Source organism: Dermacentor andersoni, chromosome 7 (genome assembly GCF_023375885.2).
Source record: "Dermacentor andersoni chromosome 7, qqDerAnde1_hic_scaffold, whole genome shotgun sequence".
In the NCBI taxonomy this organism is placed as follows: domain Eukaryota; kingdom Metazoa; phylum Arthropoda; class Arachnida; order Ixodida; family Ixodidae; genus Dermacentor; species Dermacentor andersoni.
This window is the reverse complement of record NC_092820.1, coordinates 71,324,921-71,338,779: the sequence shown is the minus strand read 5'-3', so window position 1 is coordinate 71,338,779 and position 13,859 is coordinate 71,324,921.

Genomic DNA, 13,859 nt, shown 5'->3' with positions numbered 1-13,859 from the left:
CCAGTCGGCTGTATCTATCTTCCACCTAGGAGCTTGTGGGGGAAATTCATTTTCTTTAGATGTTCTTAGCAGTAGGGAGAAGTGATCGCTCCCGTAAGGATTGCTCGTAACTTCCCATTTGAGTTCGGGCAGTATAGAAGCGGAAACTATACTAAGATCTATTCACGAAAAGGTTCTGTTTGCAAGAGAGTAATATGTGGGTTCTTTCTTATTTGGAAGGCACGCTCCAGAAGAAAAAAGGAACTGTACAACGAGACGACCTCGCGCATCGATGCGAGAGTCTCCCCACAAGGTGCTATGCGCATTGAAATCGCCAAGAACAACATAAGGTTCTGGCAATTGATCTACATAGGATTGAAATTCATGTTTCGTTAATTTGTAATGTGGGGGTATGTAAAGAGAGCTAATGGTGATGAGTTTGTTTAGGAGAACAGCTCGAACCGCCACTGCTTCGAGAGGCGTCTGTAGCTCTAAAGGTTGACACGCAATGCTCTTATGAATAACAATGGCGACACCGCCCGATGATGCGACAGCATCATCGCGATCTTTGCGATAAGTTATGTACTGTCGGAGAAAGTTTGTGTGTTTGGATTTTAGGTGTGTTTCCTGTAAACACAGCACTTTTGGATTGTGCTGGTGGATGAGTTCTTGTACATCATGAAGGTTTCTCAGAAGACCTCTGACATTCCATTGTATGATTTGTGTATCCATATTTAATGTAAATTGGTGCTGTGTATACGGAAACAGAAATGATGAATTAGATTACAGAGCTCTTGCGAGGCCCTGTAACCGGGGTTTTGCCTTTCTTGGAGCGTTCGAGGGAGCCTCGCCGCTCCTTAGGCGCTTGGTGCGCCGTAGGGATAGGTGTTGTGTCCATTGCCTCTTGTGAGGCGCCGGACACGTGCTCTTGCGAGCGGGAAGTTACCAGCGAGGGTCCCGCCTTGGAGGGCAAGACCCCTGCGCCCACCAGCCCGGAGGTCGATGGGGTTCCCTGGGGGATTTGGCTGCGCCGGCTGTTGCCAGCGCTGGGAGGGGCCGGGGAAGTCGAAGCAGCCTCGGCTGCGCCTACCTTCGGGGCGACTATCGGTACTGCGGGATCGCTGCGTGTAGCGCAGCTTGCCGCAGATAACTCTTCTGGGGCCGGCAACCCAAGGGTAGCCTGGCCTGGTTGCTGGTTGGATGGAGTAGGCTTACCTGCTTCCACCCTGGGGGCAGGAGCCAAAGCTACCTGCTCGCTGCACGCGGGCTGGGCACTTGGCATTGGCCGCTGCGACGCTGCCCCCGGACGCGCCACATCAGCATAAGGTGTGTTGTGGAAAGGTGAGCACCGTTTACGGGCTTCCTTAAACGAAATATTTTCCTTGACTTTAAGTGTGATTATCTCTTTTTCTTTCTTCCAGTTTGGACAAGAGCGTGAGTAGGCTGGATGGTCACCACTGCAGTTCACACAGTGAGGTGTGCCACTGCAGTTGTCGGAGGGGTGGCCCTGGGCTCCACACTTTGCACAAGTTGTTTGACCACGGCAGCTCTGCGAGCCATGGCCGAACCACTGACATTGGAAACACCGTCTAGGGTTGGGGATAAATGGTCGAACATTTAACCTGATGTATCCTGTTTCGATTGTTTCTGGCAGTACGCTGGATGAAAATGTTAGGATAAGATGTTTAGTGGGGATTTCCTTGTTGTCTCGTCTAATTTTCATACGTTTTACGTCAGTAACATTTTGTTCTTTCCACCCTTCCAGGAGTTCAGTTTCTGTCAAGTCTAGGAGGTCTGTCTCTGACACGACTCCCTGTGAGCTGTTCATTGTTCGGTGTTGTGAAATAGAAATTGGTATGTTACCAAATGTCAGAAGACTGCCAAGCTTCTCGTACTGATGTTTCTGAGGGATCTCAAGGAGAAGGTCTCCGCTAGCCATTTTTGTTACCTTATAACCTGATACTAAGGCTTCGGTCAAAGATTTTGCTACTGTGATTGGAGAAATAAATCTACCTTGTTTTTCAGGATTCTCACTGTGTACTACGTGGTATTTTGGGTAGGTCTCTTTCGAGCGGTTGAAACAAGTGCTTAAGTCTTCGGTGCGTCCCCTCTTCTGAGGGTGACGATCAAGTAGGCGGGGAAATGCGGGTGTTCCCATAGTAATTTGGTATGTTTTCAGCAGCAATGGCGGCCACCCACCATGGAGCCCAACTTGGGGACGCTGCAACACTTAACGGGTAAGGCTGCCGGCGCCAACCGTACACTGCCACTATAACCTAATATATTATACCCAAGGGAGGGCACATACACAAGGTTAACCCTTGCCGCCGTGGAGTAAGGAAGTAAATGGAAGAGAGAAGAAGACAGGAAAGATCAAAAAGGGAGAGATAAAGAAGAAAGTTTGAGGAGAGAGAGACAGGAAAAGGCGACTGCCGATGTCCTCCAGGTGGGTCAGTCTGGAGGTGCCGTCTATGTGAAGCAGAGGCCAAAGGGGTGTGTTGCCTCCGCCGGGGGGCCTTAAAGGTCCAAACACCCAGCATCGGCTCAACCCCCAGGATCCCCTTTTCCCCAGACACGGCTAAGCCGCGCACGGCTACACGCGGGAGGGTCCAACCCTCGTGTGCTCGGGTACGTGGTGTCGCAACACACCAAACGCCTGCTTGCGCAGACGCCCCTGCGGGGTATCGTTCCACCAGGGAACACGTCGTTTATTAGGCGATGCATTTGTTTGCGGTATACATATTGACGCTACGTCGAGAACAAATGCGGTTAGATATGACACTGCATCGTCGATACTAAGCGCACGAACATCATCCCATGTGATATATGTCAGCTCTTCGTATCGCTGCCAGTGCGCTGAGTCAACTTTCCACTGGGGTACATGTGGAGATTCGTCCACATGCACAAACATTCGTCCCGTTTCTTTAAGTTTAAAACAATCGGGAAATGATCACTCCCGTATGGATCCTTATGTACTTTCCGCTCCAAGTACGGCACGACTGTACTTGAAACAATGGATAAATCTATAAATGAAAATGTCTTGTGCGCAACGCTGTAAAAAGTTGGCTCCTTCTTATTTAGCAAGCATGCGCCCGTACTGAAAAGGAAGTTTTCAATCAGACACCCTCTGGCATCACACCTAGAGCCGCCCCACAAGGTATGATGGGCATTTAAGTCTCCAACGACAATGTAGGGTTCCGGGAGTTGCGCAATAAAGCTATCAAATTTCGTTTTGGACAGTTGACAGTTGGGAGGAATGTATAAAGATGCAATTGTCAGCAGCTTACTAAAAAGCACTGCTCTGACTGCCACTGCCTCTAGGGGCGTTTTAAGGGGTAACTGCCGGCAAGCAACACACTTATCTCCACACCGCCCGACGAGGCAAGGGCCTCGTTGCGGTCTTTCCGGAAAATGGCATACTGTCGGAGAAAGTTTGTTTGTGAAGGTTTAAGATGTGTTTCTTGGACACACAGCACCTTTGGGGTGTACCTATGTAAAGTTCCTTAATGTCGTCTAGGTTGTGGAGTAAACCCCTGACGTTCTATTGTATTATCTGTGTATCCATAATGTATGTGTTTTGTGCTGTGTGTCTAAAAAATATGGATTAGATTATCTCACGAGACCTGTCCAGGCCCCGTGAAACGAGATCTCTCTATCTTCCGGGCGCGCTCAAGGGAGCTGCGCCGTTCCTTCGGCGTCTGAGACGCCGGATTTGTATTTCTATCCATCACCTCGTCTGAGGCGGTGGATAGCGCCTGCGCAGCGGGCACGTTCGCGGGGGTGGTGGGCCTATCTGCACGCGCAGTGGCCTTGGGCCCAACAGGCCCGAGGGTCTGCTGGTTCTAATTTGTGGGGGCCGGTACAGCGCTGGCTGTTCCAGCCGGGGGGGGCTGATGGCGTGACCGCCGTCACACTCCGTGTGACTTGGGCGGCCGCCGAAGGATCTAGCGCTGCCCCCCGGCGCGCCACATCGGTGTAGGATAGACTAGATTGATTGATGGAGAAGCGTTTGCGCGCCTCTTGGAAGGAAAGGTTCATTTTCACTTCGATTTCGATTATTTGTTTTTCTTTTTTCCAGGATGGACAGGAACGAGAGTATGCGGTGTGATCCCCTTCACAGTTAGCGCAACGGATGGTGGAATTGCAAGTGTCGGACGAGTGCTCATTTGATGCACATTTTGCACAAGTAGTGCGCCCTCGGCAGCTTTGCGAACCGTGCCCGAACCGCTGACACTTGAAGCATTGGCGTGGGTTAGGAATGTATGGCCTTACACGGAGTTTGCAGTATCCTGTTTTTATTGAGTCTGGTAAGTTGCTAGTTCCAAAAGTGATGATTATATGCCTGGTTGGTATTTCTTTGTTATCGCGCCTTATTTTTATCCTTTGTACCTTGACGACGTTCTGTTCTTGCCATCCTTCTAGCAATTCACTTTCGGTAAGTTCGATAAGGTCATCTTCCGAGATGACACCGCGCACTGTGTTCATCGACCTGTGTGGACCCACAGAAACGGGAATGTCTCCAAATGCTACAAGTTTCGAGAGTTTGTCGTATTGTGGCTTGCCGCGAACTTCGAGTAGAAGATCGCCACTTCCCATCTTCGTTACTTTATAACCTGGGCCTATTGCGTCAGTGATAGATTTGGCTATAAGAAATGGTGATAACATTCGGACTGTCTTTGTTTCGTGCTGACTGTGGACAACGTGGAATTTAGGAAAGGACACTTTCGGTTGCATGAAAAGCTTCTGCCATAAAAAATTGGAAAATTCGGCGGCGATGGTGGCCACCCACCACGGAGCCCAACAAGGGGTCGCTACAGGATTGGAAGCCTGAAAACGCCAGCCATGCGTCGCCACTATAACCTATTATAAAATACCCAAGGTTGGATAATTACACCAGGTTAACCCTTGCCGCCAGGAAATACGGAAGTAAAAGAAGTGAAGAGGAGACAGGAAAGATGGAAAAGTGGGAGAGATAGACGAAGATTGGAGAGGAGGACAGGAAAAGGCGACTGCCGATTATCCCCGGGTGGGTCAGTCCGGGGGTGCCGTCTATGTGAAGCAGAGGCCAAAGAGGCGTGTTGCCTCCGCCGGGGGGCCTTAAAGGTCCAAACACCCGGCATCGGATCAACCTCCAGGATCCCCCTTTCCCCAGACACGGCTAAGCCGCGCACGGCGACACACGGGAGGGTCAAACCCTCGCGTGCTCGGTTACGTGGTGTCGCAACACACCAAACGCCTGCTGACGCAGACGCCCCTGCGGGGTTTTTACATTCTTCGTTCCACCATGGGATACGACGCTTATTCGACATTCCATTAGTTTCACGAATGCATTTTCTCGCAGCCTCAATTATAAGGCATGTAATATACGCCACAGGATCGTCTATATTGAAAGAATCAATTTCATCCCGAATTGTATATGTTAGTTCGCGGAAAAGTTCCCAGTTAGCCGACTCGATCTTCCACCGGGGCATGTGGCAAGGATTGCATGTGGCAAGGATTCATCTTGTTTGGTCAAGTTTAATATAACTGGGAAATGGTCGCTTCCAAAGGGGTTCTTCAAAACGGACCACTCAAGGTACGGCATTAGTGTACTCGACACTATGCTTAAATCTATCGAGAAGTATGTATAATGTGCCACACCGTGGTACGTCGGCTCCTTTTTATTAAGTATACATGCTCCTGAGGAAAAAACAATGTTTTCAATTAGACGACCTCTTGCTTCGCAACGAGAGTCTCCTCACAAACTGTTGTGTGCGTTGAAATCTCCGACAACTATGTACGGCGCGGGAAGTTCATCTATGTAGTTTTGAAATTCGCTTTTATTAAGTTGTTAATTCGGAGGGATGTATACAGAGCTGATAGTGACCAGCTTATCAAACAACACCACTCGGATAGCAACTGCCTCTAGGGGCGTACGAAGTACTACTTCCCGGCAAGCAACACCTCTGTCTACAATGATTGCAACACCGCCGGATGAGACGAGAGTGTCATCGCGGTCTTTACGAAATATAGCATATTGTAGAAGGAAATTTGTTTGTGTATGTTTGAGGTGTGTTTCCTGAACACACAGCACTTTTGGAGTATACCTGTATAGGAGTTCTTTGATATCATCAAGATTGTGCAGCAGACCTCTCACATTCCAGTGTATTATTTGCGTATCCATGTTGAATGTGGTTTATGTGCTGTGTTTAAGAAAGACGAGGTACCTCACGGAGCCGTTTCAGGGCGCCAAGATACGGTGCTTTTCTTTTTGGGAGCTATTGCTAGAATCTCGCCGCTCCTTAGGCGCTAGCGACGCCGTCTGGCTGGTTGTGTCCATCGCCTCGGAAGAGGTGCTGGACAGGCGCTCTTGCTAGCGCTGCGTTCGAGAAGGCCTCGTCCCTGTGGAAGAGACCTTTGAGGCCAGCTGCTCTAAGGTAGATGGCCCCTTCGGCTGGGCTGGCGTAGCAGCACTAGCTGCAGCCGCCGGGGGGGGGGGGGGGAGGCGTCACTGCCACCTCACTGGGTGTGGGTCGGACAGTCGCCGGAGGCCGTTGTGGCGCTGCCCCCTGACGCGCCACATCGGCAAAGCTGCTCTTAGGCAGGTAGGAAAACCGCCTGCGCGCTTCTTTAAATGAAATATTCTCTTTAACTTTTATCGTCACGATTTCTTTTTCTTTTTTCCATGACGGGCACGAGCGTGATTATGCGGTGTGCTCCCCATCACAGTTGACACAGTGTCGAGCGCTTTCGCACTTTTCAGACGTATGGTCTCTGCCACTGCATTTAGCACATGTCTGCCGGCCTCGGCAGTTCTGGGAACTATGTCCGAAACGCTGGCATTTGAAGCATCGAAGAGGATTTGGGACATAGGGTCTGACACGTAGCTTTACATAGCCTGCCTCGATTGTCTCAGGCAGGATGCTTGAGCCAAAAGCGAGTATAAGATGCTTTGTCTTGATTTCCTTACCGTCGCGCCTTAGCATAATTCGCTTGACATTGATAACATTCTGTTCGGTCCAGCCTTCCATCAGTTCGGCTTCTGTCAGCTCCATTAGATCATCATCAGAGACAACACCACGGCTGGTGTTCATAGTTCGGTGCGGTGATATAGTGACTGGAATTTCTCCAAATTTAATTAGGTTAGGAAGGCTTTCATGTTGCTTCGCATCGCGGAGTTCCAGAAGGAGATCTCCACTAGCCATCTTTGATGCCTTGTAACCTGCGCCAAGTGCTTCGTTAAGACATTTTGACACTAGGAAAGGTGAAATCATTCTCATCGTCTTTTCAGGTTTGTCGGAGTGGATGACGTGGAATCGGGGAAAGCTTTGTAATCTGTTGCCAAAAAACTTGAAGACATCTTCGGTACGCCCTCTTTTCTGAGGTCGATCAGGAAGTTTAGGGAAAGACGTTTCCACGAGAATATATAAAAATTCGGCAACAGCGCCGACCGCCCACCACGGAGCCCAACGAGGGGACGCGGCAGAGCTTGCATACAAGTCTGCACGACGCCAGTCGTACGCCGCCACTACAACCAAATATGGTGTACCCAAGGTTGGATAGCCACACAGGGTTAACCCTTGCCGCCAAGAAGAAGGAAGTGAATAGAAGAGAGAAGGAGACAGGAAAGGTGGAAAGTAAGTGAAAGACGAAGGTTGTAGGAAGAGAGAGACAGGAAAAGGCGACTGCCGATTTCCTCCGGGTGGGTCAGTCTGGAGGTGCCGTCTATGTGAAGCCGAGGCCGAAGAGGTGTGTTGCCTCCGCCGGGGGGCCTTAAAGCTCCATACACCCAGCATCGGCTCAACCCCCAGGATCCCCTTACCCCAAGACACGGCTAAGCCGCGCACGCCTACACGCGGGAGGGTCCGACCCTCGTGTGCTCGGGTACGTGGTGATGATGATGTGTGTTGTTTTATGGCGCAAGGGCCAGGTTTGGCCAAAGAGCGCCATGACAAGTGGTAATGTTGATGATGATGATGTGTTGTGTTTAGTGGCGCAAGGGGCCAGGTTTGGCCAAAGAGCGCCATGACAAGTGTTAATGTTGATGTATTATGGAAGATGTGACTTGGCTGTAAAGTGGCCTAAAAATAGTCGCTGTAAAGTGCGTAAAATCTACGTGCTATAAAATTATGGCGATGATTAATGAAGAAAACTATGACCATTAAAATCCATCGTAGGAGAATGATGCAAAATGGAAAATGTATACGATAGTAAAATTACTTGGATCACTGCTGCCTCGCCAGAGCCCTTGAAACACAAGGGCCTAGAGGCGCGTGCTATACGAAAGAGCTATCACAGCGGTATCCTCTGAAGAGAGGACCCGCTACGAACATGTGGGGCTAAGAACATGCAAGACAACATCTTTCAGGAAGCCCAGGACTGCGCTAGAGTCAAACAGCGGTTCTGGGCCGAGTAACATTACTGGATGAAGGGGGATGTGCTGGCGGTATGCTAAGGGAAAATGTTTCTTTCTTTCAGATTCGGCTGCCCGACACTCCAGACGGACGTGGAGGACGGTCAGCCTCTCCCCGCATCTACCACAGGTTGGAGGCTCGTTTCCGGTGAGTAAAAAGTTGTGTGCCAAATGTGTGTCCTATTCTTAGACGACAGAATAGGACATCTGTCCGGCGTGATTTTGTTACGGAAGGCCAGAATCCTAACTGTGGCTTTATCACGTGGAGCTTATTATTTGTTTCCGCGTCCCATAGGCATTGCCACTGGTTCCGTAGTTTCCTCTGTAAGAAGGGCTTCAGGTCTGTGACAGGAACTGCAGCGGTGGGATTAGCAGAAAATGATGCAACTGACATGGCCATCTGGTCCGCCAGAACGTTACCTTCGATGCCCCTATGACCTGGCACCCAGCATATGATGACGTGCTGATTACTTACATACGCTTTACACAAATCAGAATATAGTTCGTTAATTACCGGATTTTTGTGGTTAGAGAATGCCATCAAGGCCTTCACAACACTATGGGAATCCGTATATATGACTGCTTTCTGGAGTTTTGATTTCCTGATATGCTTCACAGCCGACAATAGTGCGTAGGCTTCAGCCATAAGGATACTAGTTTCCGCATGCAGTACATCGGTTTCCGAGAAGGATGGCCCGACGGCTGCGTAGGACACCCCGTCGTGTGACTTCGATGCGTCTGTGTAGAACTCCGTGCAGGAGTGTTTGAACTCCGAGCAGGAGCTGGCAGCTTGGCTGGATGCATTAGGCGAATTCGAGAAGTGGAACGTGCATTTCATGACTAAGCTCCCTCACACGCAGCGAGAAAGGCTGTCTTACGGAAGGACGATTACGAAACAGTGTAGCATATGTCATATCATTAATGGTGTTAAAACAGGGATGTTCAGGATTAGAGTGGACTTTCAAAAAATATGCTTGGCTGATGTATGTTCTCTGGATATGAAGTGACCACTCATTCGATTCTGCATATAAACTTTGTACGGGACTCGTTCTGAAAGCTCCTGTGGCTAAACGGATACCCAGATGGTGAACAGGGTCTAGCATCTTTAGCACGCTCAGGGCGGCAGAGTTATATACCACGGCACCATAATCTAATCGTGACCGGATGAGGCTCTTATAGAGATTCATTAGGCACTTCCTGTCACTACCCCACGTAGTCTGGGATAGAAATTTCATTGTGTTCATTGTTTTTAGACACTTTTCTTTAAGATGTTTAATGTGTGGGACGAAAGTGAGTCTATTGTCGAGTATAATACCTAGAAATTTGTCCTCTTTGTTTACAGGTATCTGTTGTCCACACATTTCTAAGCAGGGATCCGGAACCAGGCCTCTCTTTCTTGTAAACAAAACACAAGAACTCTCATGAGGATTGATTTTGAATCCATTTTTCTCTGCCCACCCTGACACCTTGTTCAAACCATGCTGTACCTGTCTCTCGCACACTGCAAGGTTACAGGATTTGAAACCTATTTGAATGTCGTCCACATAGACGGAATATTAAATGGCCGGTGGTAAGGAAGCACGAAGTGTTGTCATCTTAACAATAAAGAGTGTGCAACTGAGCACGCCACCCTGGGGTACACCGGTTTCTTGTATAAAAGGACGTGACAGCACATTGCCTACTTTCACCCGGAAGGTACGATTGGACGAGTAGCTTTTTATTACGTTTAGCATATTACCATGAATGCCCATTTCTGACAAATCTCTCAGGATTCCGTAGCGCCAGGTCGTATCGTACGGCTTCTCCATATCGAGGAATATCGATAAGAAAAACTGTTTGTGTACAAACGCGTCACGAATATGTCCTTCAATACGTACAAGATGGTCGGTTGTGCAGCGCCCTTCTCGGAAGCCACACTGATAGGGATCAAGCCTTTTGTTTTGTTCAAGGAAATGGATGAGTCGCCGATTTACCATTTTTTCAAAAACCTTACACAGGCAGCTAGTAAGAGCTATCGGACGATAGCTTGCCGCCATGGTTGGGTCTTTCCCCTGCTTCAAAACAGGGACCACAATTGCTTCTTTCCATGCAGTTGGAAAGTATCCTGCAGCCCAAATAGTGTTGAAAATTGTGAGTAGTGTAACTTGGGTGTCATTGTGTAGGTTTTTGATCATTGCATACATGATTCTGTCAGAACCCGGTGCGGAGCTCTTGCATGAACTCAAGGCAGCTCTGAACTCGGCGATACTAAATGGACAGTTGTATGGTTCATTTCTAATTCTATTTACGCGGTTCCAGACTTTCGCCTCATCTGTAAACGAGTTAATACTTGATAAAAAGTTCTGCCAACTTTCCCTTCTGGCCTGCCTGCGGGTTCTCCTGCCTTGAGATTTTACTTTCTTAAAGTTGATAAGATTCTCTGCAGTGGGGGAAGCGCGTAGCAGCCCCCACGCTTTGTTCTGTTTCTTACGAGCGATCCTACATTCGTCGTTCCACCACGGGACACGCCGTCTGCATGCCAAGCCACTTCCTTCAGATATGCATTTAGATGCGGCATCTATTAAGAACGCTGTAAAATATTCCACAGCCGCATCAATTTCCAAAGAATACATATCAGCCCATGAGATGCTAGATAGAGTTCGAAATTTCTCCCAGCCGGCTGTATCTATCTTCCACCTAGGAGCTTGTGGGGGAAATTCATTTTCTTTAGATGTTCTTAGCAGTACGGGGAAGTGATCGCTCCCGTAAGGATTGCTCCTAACTTCCCATTTCAGTTCGGGCAGTATAGACGCGGAAACTATACTAAGATCTATTGACGAAAAGGTTCTGTTTGCAAGAGAGTAATATGTAGGTTCCTTCTTATTGAGAAGGCACGCTCCAGAAGAAAAAAGGAACTGTTCAACGAGACGACCTCGCGCATCGATGCGAGAGTCTCCCCACAAGCTGCTGTGTGCATTGAAATCGCCAAGAACAGCATAAGGTTCTGGCAATTCATCTATGAAGGACTGAAATTCAGGTTTGTTTAATTTGTAATGTGGGGGTATATAAATCGAACAAATAGTGATGAGTTTGTTTTGCAGGACAACTCGAACCGCCACTGCTTCGAGGGCCGTTCGTAGCTGTAAGCGTTGACACGCTATGCTTTTTTAAATTACAATGGCAACACCGCCCGATGATACAACAGCATCATCGCGGTCTTTGCGAAAAGTAACGTGCTGTCGAAGAAAGTTTGTGTGTTTTGGTTTTAAGTGTGTTTCCTGTAAACACAGCACTTTTGGATTGCGTTGGTGGATGAGTTCTTGTAAATCATCAAGGTTTTTAAGGAGACCTCTGATGTTCCATTGAATGATTTCTGTATCCATATTTAAAATAAAATTGGTGCTGTGTTTACGGAAACGGATGGGATGCCTTAGATTACAGAGCCCTTTCGAGGCCCTGTAATAGGGGTTTTGTTCTTTCTGGAGCGTTCGAGGGAGCCTCGCCGCTCCTTAGGCGCTTGGTGCGCCTTGAGGATGGGTGTAGTGTCCATTGCCTCTTGTGAGGCGCCGGACACGTGCTCTTGCGAGCGAGATGTTTCCCGAGAGAATCCCGCCTTGGAGGGCAAGACCCTTGCGCCCACCAGCCCGGAGGTCAATGGGGCTCCCTGAGGGATCTGGCTGCGCCGGCTGTTGCCAGCGCTGGAAGGGGCCGGGGAGGTTGGGGCAGCCTCGGCTGCGCCCACCTTCGGGGTCGATTGCCCCGTCTGCTGTGTTGGCGTAGCAGCACTATCTGCATCCGCCGGGGGGGCGGATAGCGTCACTGCCGGCTCACTGAGTGTGGGTCGGACAGCCACCGGAGACCGTTGTGGCGCTGACCCCTGACGCGCCACTTCGGCAAAGGTGTTCTTTGGCAGGAAGGATACCCGCCTGCGTGCCTCTTTGAAACTAATGTTTTCTTTTACTTTAATTGTAACTATTTCCTTTTCTTTCTTCCACGATGGGCACGACCGCGAGTATGCAGCATGCTCCCCTTCACAGTTTACACAATGGAGAGAGTTTTCACAAGTTTCAGAGGTGTGCTCATGAGCACTGCATTTCGCGCAGGTTTGGCGGCCTCGACTGCTCTGTGAACTGTGACCGAAACGCTGGCATTTGAAGCAACGCAGGGAATTTGGAACATATGGGCGAACACGGAGCTTGATATAGCCGGCCTCGATGGACTCGGGCAGAACACTTGTGCCAAAAGTAAGTATCAGGTGTTTGGTCTGAATTTTCTTATTATCACGCCTCATCTTAATTCGCCTAACGTTGATGACGTTCTGCTCGCTGAAGCCCTCCAAGAGCTCAGCCTCAGTCAGCTCCAAGAGATCATCATCGGAGACTACACCACGGCTGGTATTCATAGTACGATGCGGTGTTACTGTTACTTTGGCGTCGCCAAAAGATACTAGATTGGGTAGCTTTTCATATTGCTTCAGGTTGCGGAGCTCCAAGAGGAGATACCGCTTGCCATTCTGGATGCTTTGTACCCTGTACCAAAAACTTGGGTCAGAGTCTTGGACACGAGGAATGGTGAGATTGTTCGAACGGCTTTGTTTGGTGTTTCGGAGTGGACTACATGGAATCGAGGAAATGCTTCTTTTTGACGGGCGAAAAATTCTAAGACATCATCGGTGCGCCCCCTCTTCAGGGAGCGATCAGGTAGTGGGCGGATAGAAGAAGCCATAAGAGATTGTAATTTCGGCAGTAACGCCAGCCACCCACCGTGGAGTCCTACAAGGGGACGCTGCAGGGCCTGTGAAACACGGCCTGCAAACGCCAGCTGTACATTACCACTATAACCAAATATGAAATAACCTAGGTTGGCTATTCACACAAGGTTAACCCTTGCCGCCGTGGAGAAAGGAAGTAACTGGAAGAGAGAAGAAGACAGGAAAGATCAAAAAGTGAGAGATAAAGACGAAGGTTTGAGGAGAGAGAGAGAGAGACAGGAAAAGGCGAATGCCGATTTTCCCCGGGTGGGTCAGTCCGGGGGTGCCGTCTACGTGAAGCAGAGGCCAAAGAGGTGTGTTGCCTCCACCGGGGGGCCTTAAAGGTCCATACACCCGGCATCGGCTCAACCCCCAGGATCCCCCTTTCCCCGGACACGGCAAAGCCGCGCACGGCTACACGCGGGAGGGTCCAACCCTCGTGTGCTCGGGTACGTGGTGTCGCAACACACCAAACGCCTGCCGACGCAGACGCCCCTGCGGGTAGGGGTACGTGGTGTCGCAACACACCAAACGCCTGCTGACGCAGACGCCCCTGCGGGGAGCAAGTGGAGAACACTCACAGTATCCTTTAACTTCAACCTGAACACGACAACAAATGCGACTTAAAGGTATACTTTGATAGAGAAAAAGAGAGAGAGAGACAGTGAAGAAAAACATCCGATCTAAAATTTTGATGCATATTCGTGACCTGGGCTTTAAAAATGAAGCTGTTTTCCAACGAAAACCCACGCATGTTTT